General features: G+C 38.0%; 1 long non-coding RNA gene across 2 annotated transcripts; it reads right to left on the bottom strand.

Annotated features, from left to right (window-relative positions):
- Positions 1–1,454: 1,454 nt before the first annotated feature.
- LOC122981826 lies at positions 1,455–5,500 on the bottom strand. 2 transcript variants are annotated; one of them, XR_006403317.1, is made up of 3 exons: positions 4,391–5,500; positions 2,199–3,959; positions 1,455–1,984 (listed from the first exon to the last, which is right to left on the bottom strand). It is a non-coding gene; the product is annotated as an uncharacterized LOC122981826 (long non-coding RNA). The 2 variants fall into 2 exon arrangements; XR_006403318.1 differs by having other exon boundaries at positions 2,199–4,468; positions 5,229–5,500.
- Between the last annotated feature and the right edge of the window lie 6,417 nt (positions 5,501–11,917).

Genomic DNA, 11,917 nt, shown 5'->3' with positions numbered 1-11,917 from the left:
TTTATTAATACACTCAATGCACTTAGGTGGCGTTAGCAAAATGTCCAGGAAGAGAACATTTTACAAAGAGTACCTTTTCAATCCAAAAATCGAAATTCCTCTTGAAACTTGACACGTCTTTTATAACATTCTAAATCATGTCGCATGTGAAATGTCTCAGTTTATATGGAAGGGAAAGGTCTTGAGTTTACATGTGAAATCAATCTGTGAGATGTGTCAGTTCACATAGGAAATGGTGATTTTCACATATAAAAGTTTGCATTCAAATCAAATCACATGTGAAATCACAACATCACATGTGAATGTTTCATTTCACACATGACTTTATCCCTTTCACATGTTAAGTTTGCATTCACATATAAAATTAAAAATTTTTTTTTTACATGTGAATTTGAGATACACATGTGATTTCCAAAAGTGAAACTTAGGTTCACATGTGAAACCACAACATCATGTGAAATGTTTCACTTCACGTGACATTATCTTTTTCACATGTAAAGTTTGCAATGACATGTAAAGCTGAAAACATTTTGTCTTTTTCACGTGAATTTTAAGATACACGTGATTTCCAAATGTGAATTTTAAGTTCACATGTGAAATCACAACATCACATGTGAAATGTCTCAGCTCACATGTGAAAGACTGAATTTCACATGTGCTTTTTTCGTAAGGGGCTTCATAAAACTGTCAAGCGAGGTCGCTTGTCTAAGATGAGGAGGGAGCATGTTCCAAATCCTTGGTGCATAACAACAGAGGGCAGCATCGCCATACTTCTTGCTGTTCGGCGGTGGCACCCTCAGCAGACCGGCACTATGCGGTCTGAGGGAGCGATTTGGAACGTACTCCGACAGGCGATCTGACAGATAGGAAGGTGCTAGCCCATTCGGAGCTTTAAAAACAAGTAAAAGAATTTTAAAATCTATCTTCAACGTTACTGGAAGTCAGTGCGAACATGGGAGTAATGTGACCTCTTTTAATGGTTTTTATTAGAATTCTTGCTGCTGAGTTTTGGATGCGTTGCAGCTGATCAATAGTTTTTATTTTTTGGATAACCAGTATAAAGTGTGTTGTAATAATCTAACCATAAGGGTACAAAGGCATGAGTTAGTTTTTTAGCATCCTCTAGGGAGAGGTAGGGTCTGACTCTTGTTATGTTTCTCAAGTGATAAAAGGCTATTTTAGTAACGTTGCTGATATGATTGTCAAAGTTGAGGTGAGGATCAACCAACCTAATACCTAATTGTGAAATGTAATCACTGCCAAATGCTTTATGATGAAATTAAAATACCACTTACTTTATACTGTAGTATTGAAGTATTTTATTTTTTAACCATATATTGGTCACATTATCCATAATACAATAGAGATCTTAATCAAAGGCATAAAAACTCTATAGAGTTTGACTCAGTCAAAGTTGAATCAATTGCTTATTACAGATGCAAATGATGGAAACCTTAAAAGGTTAAAATCAAGATGTAAATATGTTCTTAAATCAATTCAAAATGAACAATCAAGATGCGGCATAAAAATATAAACTGAATAAATAAAATGCAATCAAACTTAATGTTTAAATGAAAATCAAAACAGCTTCAACATTTAACTTAAAATGATCTGAACCAAAATTATTCTTTAGAGTTGCAACAAGTGAAAAGCAGTCAATAAAATGCAAACATCAATATGAGTCTAACACAGTAATTATATCACTGATAAAATCATTCAAAAGAAATTATCGATAAAGAAACTAAAACAAAGACTTGAACATCTGACATATCAGTAAATGAAATGGATCAATAGCAAACAGCATTTATCAAACATAATAAATAATCTGTCTAAGTAGGAAAAGGTGAGTAAATAACAGATTGTGAGTCAAGCAAGAGGAAAGTTCAAACTAATCTCAGAGGGACAAAAGTTCTCCCAGAAACTGATGAAGTAATTGTTACTGTTTGTTTGATGGACCCGGTTCCTGCTACATAAGGGTCTGCTCCTGTTAGAAAAACACAGCTTCAGTCAGTCATCTCACATGGAACACATTATAGAAGTGAAAAGTGACAGAGCAGCGACCTCTAGTGGCCTCTGTTCTTATCACATGTCGGTCAGCCTCACAGTGGTGAAAAGAGGAGGATCCACAAGTGATGTACAAGATTTGTATCATTATTATTGATCTGAAACTGGAATAGTAAATTGACTGATAGATTTACCTCTGGTGGTGGTGGAGCCGGACTTCTTTCCTCCTGAAAAGCATTTAACACAGTGAGTGATGACAGAAAACACATTTAGTCAGATCACATGAAATTGGTGTCACAGAATCCTTGTTCTATATTTTTATGGTCTCTGTCACTTGTGCCATGTGTATTCTGTTACAGCTCTGTGAAAAACAATAATTATTGTTTTACACAATATATAGAAAAAGTTTAACTGTATTGGTGTAAAATCATTACACGGGATCTATATAGAATACAATCGAACAGAAAAATAGTCATCAGTCTTTCTTTTTATGGGGAACCTCAGTGAAGGCCTTATTCTTGAAACTGAGAAATCTTTATATTTTATCTTTCCTGCTAATGTCTCCTTGTTATTTACCAACAAAAAAACTTGTTTAGTTGTTCTTTGCTTGCAGATGAACCTGTGCAGTCTCAGTTCTGAGGTTAAGGGAGCTGCATCGCAGGCTCCAGCAACACGACCCAGATGAGGCCGCCACCAACGACCACCTGAAAGAACAGTTCCTTCTGGGCCTGGAGGAGGGACCCCTAACACAAGGACTGAGGAGATCTGCCCGTCAACAGCCAGAGAGAACATTTGATGCCCTTCAACAAATGGCTCTACTTTTAGAGGACAGATGTGGACACAAGTTGGAGTTGGGTTAGGCCAGACGGACCTCACAAGGGCCAACTTCAGCTTTGACTGGACAATGTCCACATGTTGAGGTGGTAATAGGTGATCTTAAAATGAAAGGCCTTCTAGAAATTGGCTCACAAACCACCTTAATATGATAATTTTGTTAAGCACTTCTCTGAGTATGCTGTTAAAGAACTCCCTCAATGATTAAGCTTAAAGCTGCCAATGGTTCCCATGTCCCCTGTCTGGACTATGTCACTATGGAGTTTGAAATTGAGGGCCATAAAATTAACTAGCGAGGAGATTTTATTGTGGATGATGGGTTTTCGTCCAGCTTGCTGTTATGAAACCTTGATGGGCCAGTGCCTTTCTCTTGCCAGAACTCTAAGTTTCAGTGTGCCGCAGGACTACAGTGACCTCAGAAGATAGTTTACAAGGTTATGTCTGGCCAGACCACTGTCACCGAGTTAGCATACCAGCCTGGGGTGAAGTGGTAGTCTGGGGATGTGCCAATGCCAGAATGAGAGGGCGTGACTACTATGGGCTGGTTGAGACACTCCAGGAGGCCGGTGCTGTTTCAGCAGCTCAAACAATATCAGTGGCAAGACAAGATTGAGTTCCAATTAACATTCGTAACGTGAATGATTTCCCAGTCTCCATAGGATGCTACGAGAAGCTGGGCAGACTATTTCAGGTAGATGAAATGGACATCCATGAAGCATACAACGTCAGCCTGAACAAGACCAAGTCTTTGACGTGCTGTAGCTCACTGATCAACCAGACCTGGCCCAGGATGAGCAGGGTCATTTAGCAACTCTGCTGATGGGAGAAGGTTTTCTTTGCTCACAAGGAAGATTTCGGGATGACTGATGTGGTGAAACATAACATACCCACACGCAATGCAGCCCCCATATCCTCGGGATAACAACCTTAGGTGGCATTGTCAGCATTTTACATTTTTACCTCTTTAATAGTCCTACTATTTATTTTCAACGCAGTATTTATTTCCTCAATTGAATTGTCCACAGAACAAAAGCACCCACCTCATGGCTTGGTGTTCTCTGAGGGGTGGGGGGGTCAGTGGCGTCTCTCCTCTCTCCCTGCTGTGCTGCGCTCTGTGGTTCCTTATGAGGAGTGACAAGATCAGAGTCTATTCACCAAACATTAATTCTCTACATATTTTACATTCACATTATAATCTATTCCACATGAGCCGGCTACAGTGGTCCTGAGGTGCAAAACATAACAACAAAACCAAAAACACATAAACAAATGACAACAGCACAACAACAAAATGGAAAAGGTAAGGACAACAATTCTTGTTTGTGATTGGACAAAACAGATTGGACAAATAAAAAGTTAATTTTCCAAAACCATGTCCATGATCATCCCCTAATTTAACCACATGGTTATTATGTGAATATCTGTGAGTTAGAATAGAATATTAATAGTAGAATTGTATGTGTTTTACAAAATTATGTTACTGACATCATAATTAATCCATAGCTGTAAATAAATAACAAATATAAAGCTTGACCTCAAACAAAGCACCCACCTGATGGCTTGGCGTTCCCTGAGGTTGGGGTTTAGTGGCGTTGCTCCCCTCTCCCTGCTGAGTTGAGTTCTGTGGTTCCTAAAGAGGAGTGACAAGATCAGTCTCTATTCACGAAACATTAACACTGTACATATTTTACATTCACTTCATAATCTATTCTATGTGAGCTGGCTACGGTAGCCCTGAGGTGCAAAACAAAACAACAAAAAGGAAAACGGTAGCGACAACAGTTGATGCTTTTCCAGAACAATTATTGGGTTGTGACTTCAGTTGTTGTGTTTTTGGTTTTGTTGTTGTGTTTTTCCACCACAGGACCCCCACAGCTGGCTGAATTAGATTAATAATACTTGCTTAATGGAGTTGTAGCATTATGTTATCACTAACTTCTTCTGATATTAGTATTTGTCAAAAGGCTGCTTATGTGTTGGAATAAGCAAAGAAGTGTGTGGCAATGGGATGGTTAAATGTTACTGGAAAAATTACAAGTTTTAAAATAAAATGAGATTACTAATTATCAATCTGAATGCCATCTCTTTTTAAACACAAAGTGATTAAAAGTTAAAAAATTAAATCATTTCACACTGTACTGGTGAGCTGAAGGCTCAATACATAAAATAGAAACATGAAAACATTTCTGGGGGCTTCAGAGAGAAAACAGACTCATTGTCATTCTGTGAAAATATGAGCAAAAAACAGTTGTGATGTATTTAGTTGATCAGTTGGTTAGTATGTCACACAATCACAGATTTAAGCTCTCTGTGTTTTAGACACAGAGAGCTTAAACACTTTTGACTGATGTGGTGATGAATAGAAATGTGATTATCAAACTGTAAAAAACCTTCTTCTGTCCATTGGCTGGGGATAAGGCCTTTAATTGAATATCCTGTATTTGGAGACAAAAAAAAGATAAATTAATAAATTGTCAGAATATGTCTGGTGGAAATGGCCTCAAATATTCAATTCTGCAGTCACATATCAGTGTAAAAGTCCTGTAATCAGATTTTTACTAAGTAAGAGTAAATGAGTATCAGTAGTAAAATGTCCACCAGTATTAAATGTAAAGATTGTAAAGAATGGATTTCTTTTACAAACTTTGCAGTGTGTACAATTTTAGAGGTGGTGTGATTGAAACCTAACCGCAGTCTGTATGCAATCTAAATGTGGTGCAGATTTTAACCAAATTTCCAGAAAATCGTCAAAATAAAATAGTGAATGTTTCCATCCATGTCTGTTGTGTGAATGTAAGGAGATAAACAGCAGGTGTTGCTAATTCTCCAGTCGGTGCCATTAAACCGGACACAATGAGATGACATCATTAAAACCAGCTTCAGCAGCAACATGGTGGATGACAATCACAATGGTCATGGTTGGAGCTAGATTGAATCAACGATTTGCATAACTCTTGCAAAATTTGTGCGCTAACCCTAACCTAACCTTAACCGAACCTAAACTAACCCTAACCCTAACTGCACTTGTGAGAGTTCTTCCCTCCAGCTGTTTGAATCTATCATCAGCCAATGGTCGTCTGTAGACAGGAGTGGAATTCCTCCCCCACAAAAATTTAAATAACACACAAAGCCACAAGTACTTTTTTTCTGTATTACAGCCATTTCTCATTTTAAATATTAATATAACATATGGAATTTACTGTAAAAATCATTAAACATTAAAAAATTAAAAATTGTTTTACATCATCATTCTACTTTGTTTTTCCAATGACTACACAAGAACATATACGGCAGGCCTGTTGCATTAATAGCTGTTACTCAGTTTGAAGTAACAGTATTCCTGTTTACCAGCTGAAGCTCTAAACATCCTTCCTGGACAAAAGGATGTGGACAGCTGAACATGTTCTCCACATGTGATAGTGATAAGTGATTGTTATACCCTGAACATTAATCTGCTGCTGTAATAGCTTTCACTACTCTAGTTTCAGTCTTTTGTCTTTCATCTTTTAACAATCATTAACTTATCACAGATAAAGAATAACATAAAAAATAGATTCAATTAAAAAAAAACATGAATTTGGGATGTCGACCTCTCTCTCAAACTGTATTAATCCAACTGCAGACACTCCAACATGTATTCACTGTCAAATCAGTCCAGGTTTCTGTTGTCATTTTGAGCCAATGTACCACCAAATATAACAAATACATAAGAAGAACCACTTCCACCACATTTCTTCACATGATTTCCTGTGTACAGATGACCATTGTAGTTTACCTCCAGCTGCATCACCATTAAAAGAGCAGCAGTCAAAGCTCAAATGATAAACCATGTGGAAAACAAGATATGACATTTCTGTTAGTTTCATATAGTCATTTGACGTTTAAGTAACACGCTTCTGCACATAAATCTTAACACACCATTAGCTACATACAACTTGGTCGCAAGCCTTCTTCAGGCAAACTGAATGAAAAAACACAATTGCAAATGAGCTGCTTAACTAGCTGAAAAGTGTTGATTCTTTACCTGGTTGAGTGTTGCTTGTGCCCCGTGTTGTTCCTGTTGCTTGTTTTGTTTAGGAACTGTTGGCATTGTGGATGCATTTATCAGTTCTTCAGCAACATCAAAACAGTTCTCATCATGTTCCTTGTTTATTTTGTCCTTTACTTTTTCAGTCAACTTTTCTTTTGCCACTTCCCTCATAATCTCTGTCCGTACATTTTCCTCTTCCTCCAAAATCAGTTTGTCAAATAGAGTCGTGTTGCAAAGACAGCAACTCCTCGACTCAAACAGTGACATAATGGCCGCCAGAAGAATGATACACATGAGTATACAGGCACCAATAAGCTGAAAAAGAAACAACAGCATTACTGTGTGCAGTCATTTTCTTGAGATAAAACTCCACAGTGAACCACAGTAAAATAAACACTAGTACAGGCTGACATGATGAAAACACTCACCCTGGACTTGTTTTTCAGTTTAGCAATGATTACTTGATCCTTGTCATAGACAATCTTCTTGTCTATGCAGGCTAAGTGTCTTTGTTGTTCTGAATGATCATTCTTGCAGCAAACATACCAGTCACCATCGAGATATACAAAAGCAACCCACAGCAGACCCACGAAAATCGCCTTGAAAATGATGCGTACAAAAGACCCACAAAAAATGCAGTCTCGACACTTATCCCAGAATTTTCCATTACATGTACATCTGTATCTACAGACGTGCAGAAATACCCTGTCTGTCCAGAGTATCAAGAAAAATATAATTAAGAATGGCAGAACCATGTATAAATAACAATCAAGCTCTTGTTCTTTGCAAGTGCACGCAAAGTCCCGGTCGAGCAAAATGTTGTAGGTAAACATCACAACGATTGTGACATACGTGTTGAGTTTTCCAGAAGCCAAATTTGTCAGTAAGTTCTCCATCTTTGATGTGCAGTTGGCATCTGCTGACAATCTGCAATTTATGCCCTCTTAACATATACCAACATGAAACCAAGCACTTCCTGTTTTTGAAAGAAACTTGCTGCGCGTGCAAATTAAATTGCTTCCTTTTTGTCTCCTCGAGCAACATATCTGCCCTGTAAATCTTCTGTGTTCTCCTTTGAGAAAAATGTTGTTTAAAATTTAAAATTTATGTTATTTTGATGAAACATCCTTCCGTCATCAGCTTACATACAGCTTTAATCAAATCTTGATTGACATGCAGTAACATGGCGTCCTATCAAAGGCACACATTTAAATCTTGTAACTACAGTATGTGATCCAGTAACTACTTAACCTTAGATACCCCTTATGTACCCACTAATCATGGAAGAACTACAGAATTGCAGAATTACTGTGTAATGGGCTTACCTTTTTCAGCAACAGTAGTGTAAGGGATTACAGTTTGAAATTCAGTAATCACATTACAGTTCCTAATCCCAGTAATGTATCATTACTTACACTTTGGCATGCTCCTGTTTTACTGGGATTATTGGAGTCAAGTCAAGTCAATTCTTATTTGTATTGCCCAATATCACAAATCACAAGTTTGCCTCGGGGGTCTTTAAAATCTGTACAGCAATACAGCATTCCCTGTCCTTAGACCCTCGATTTGAATAAGGAAAAACTAAAAAAAAAAATAAAAATTTAACAGGGGAAAGAATAGAAGAAAGCTCAGGAAGAGAAACAGAGGAGGATCCCTCTTACACAACAGACAGACAGGAAATAGATGTTGTGTTTACAGAGCAGAATAAGAGAGACAAATTACAGAAATACAACATGGAACAGGAATACAAAATTGTGTTACGTGTTGCCAGAACAGAATAGGACCTGAGCCAGGCAACCTCTATCACCATGGAGACCTGGGAGGACAGACTGGCAGACAGAATATCTCTACTGTCAGATAGAAGAAGAGACAGATCCTAACCAAGTACAGGCTCAGTGACCACCAATTGGCAATCAAAAAAGGACAACACAAGAAACAATGACAACCAAAAGAAAACAGAGTATGTGGTCACTGTTCCACAGGTGAGGTTGAGGCAGGTGATGCACTTCCTCCTACAATGTAAAACATTCAATGAAATAAGGAACATTTACTTTAACAAGTTCAACTCTAAAATTTCAGATTTCAAAGACCTCAGTGACCTCTCAAACTTAAAGATACTCCTAGGAGAAGGAGACAGGACCTGCCCAATATGTATCACACAACCTGAAGGACAGTGAATGACCCAGACACACACAGCACATGCATGTATTCACATTCACGTACACACACACACACAGGCAGGATGGCCGATGGTCCAGCAAAGAGACGCCTGAGAGAAAAGAAAGAACAAGGAGGAGAAAAGAGGGAGAGAGAGGCAGCTTGTGGACAACAAACAAAAAGAAGATTTGAGAGATGCAATGGTTATCAAAGCAGTTGCAATAATCAATAATCTTGTCAGCAGGACAGACAAGGTTTTTAATTAGTAGCGATTAGTAAATTTTTTGAGACAGAAATCAATTAGGCAATTTATTGAAGATTAAGGTATAAAGATGAGTTTTAAGTTTAGATTTTAAGGACTCAAAAGACTCGGATTGTCTGATGTCAACATGGAGCTTATTCCTTATGAACTGGGCCCAATAGGAAAAGGCCCTGCTGCCTGCTGACTTCTTTTAACTCTGGGGACACACAGAGGCCCTGCGTTCTGAGAGCGGACAATTTGAGATGGAATATAAGGTTTAAGGAGATCAGACAGGTATGATGGGGCCCATTTTAGGATTTTATAAGTCAGAAGAAGCACCTTAAAGTTTGATCTAACATGAATAGAAAGCCAATGAAGGGAGACTAGAATTGGTGTAATATGGTCAAATTTTCTTGTTTTAGTTAAAATTCTAGCTGCAGCATTTTGAACCACCAGACTTTTAGTACTAGCAGGTGTCAGACCTGAAAACAGAACATTATAGTAATCAAGTCTGGATGAAACAAATGTTTCTGTTAGTCATGGACAAGAAAGACCCAAATTTTAGCAATGTTACATAAGTGGAAAAAGGCAGACTTGATGATTTCTTTGATGTGCTTATCAATGGAGAAGCTGGGATCAAATCTAATTTAGTGATGTGAGTATGATCAGCGGCCGTTATAGGCACATACAGCTGAGTATCATCTGCATAGCAATGGAAATTTATTCCATGATTACGTATAATTTGGCCAAGAGGTGAAATATAAAGTCATAAAAGTAAAGGGCCAAGGACAGAGCCCTGAGGTACTCCATATTTAACATTAATTAACAACAAGGGTGTAACCATTGCAATGAGTCAACTCATGAACAGACTGCATGAACCCAGAAAGGCTTTACTTAGAGTATCACCAGACTCATTCAGATGGATATTGAAATCATTGAGTGAATAGGGGCCAGGTGGCAGATAGAGTGTCACAATGTGGAATAAACAGAGTCTGTTCATGGCTGAGGGCGATGGATGTAGAATAAGAGCCTCACATGAGTTGAATTTGGAATTTAGAATTTGGAAGTTAAATTGAAAATAGACTTAATAAATTAAAGCGACACCCCCACCTTGCTTTTTAGCCTGAGCTACATGGACATAATATAGTCAGTTGGGGAAGCTTCATTCAAAGGGAGAAAAACATTTGGTTTAAACCACGTTTCACATGAACCTATCTTATCAAAACTATGCTCAAGGATCAGTGATCTGATATTTGTAAAAACCTAACTTAATGGTGTTGTTAGTAGGAAGATCTGTAGAGGTACCACTACATGAAATGGTAATTGGAATTAGACATCTTGTATTATTAGTTGACAGTTAAACCTAGCAGGCTCTCTAATTACCTGCAACCTGCCAAATAATAAATCCCTAATGTCAAACTAAACGTAGACACCTGTCCATATTTCTAAATAAAAGAGGGGCACCGTCCCTGCAGGGTGAAGGCCATCCACTTTTAACAGGTCAGGGTGGCCCCAGAAATCACTGATCCAAACATGAGATTTGTTGACAGTCAGAAAAATATAGAATTGTGCTGTAAAGCATCACACAGCAGCAGAGAGTGTGGCTCTAAATTGAGAGAGCTGCTGTGTGCGTTTACACTAATTCAATAAAATTGGAAAATTAACAGGATAATTTAAACGATTTTCAATAAAAGTTTCAACAGTGAGGGAAACCTGGCAATATTCTGCAGCTTGTCTTAATGTGAACACTTGTAGCCACACTGAGACTTTCTTTTAGTTTCAGGTTTGGTTCCCACCACCATCTTATGCCATCAGCCAACCAGGCATCTAGTTCCTCTTTTTTCTTCCTCTGTCGTCTAAAACTGCCTCATCATGAACCAACAGTGTAGGTTTGGTTTTAACATCGGTATGGTCATTTTCTGTCATATGACCAATGTGGATATTAATGTATAAACATGCTATCTATGTCATACACTCAGATGCACACGCACACATTCTGTAAAACATGACTTGTATCACATGGATGTTTTAATGCACAGGTAGGAACAGAAACCAGAAGTACATTTCAGAATAGAGTATTCTAGCATCACTTGATGGATGTGTATCAGTATATAACCTAAATCTACCATTAAAGTGCCAGACCATATAACAAGTATTGTACACATATAATGAACACAGCAAACAGAACACAAAACTGCATTTTAATTGTAGTCAATAGATTAGTAGTCTACTCTACAGAATTTCAGTCTCTTAAGTTCACTGAAGCTTCTTTCAGCTTCAGCTGAGGCCACAGAGATAACCAGCAGCAGCCCAACAAGAGTTTGAACCTCATCAAACAAACCTCTAACCTCAAGATGCATTATTTTTAGGATATCTGCAGCTTCACTGCTGGACTTGTACTTGTTCTTTGAGATGAGCATGGGTACTTGGACTTTCAGACTTTCTTTGTCAAGCTCTGGGTACTGACAGACATCGTTCATTTTCCCAGTGAGAACATTCTCTAATTTGTGCAAGACTTGCAAATCTGCCTAATTAAACTGTTTTTTGAACTGCTGCTCCAGCAGTGTATCTTTTGAGGGACTGTCTTTTGTGAGGGATTTGGTTAGACTCAATATCCAAGGAATGCACCATATGATGCCTTGTCAAACACT

Source organism: Thunnus albacares, chromosome 5 (genome assembly GCF_914725855.1).
Source record: "Thunnus albacares chromosome 5, fThuAlb1.1, whole genome shotgun sequence".
Lineage (NCBI taxonomy): Eukaryota > Metazoa > Chordata > Actinopteri > Scombriformes > Scombridae > Thunnus > Thunnus albacares.
The sequence above is the reverse complement of the archived record's forward strand: the minus strand, read 5'-3'. Positions and strand labels throughout refer to the sequence as shown.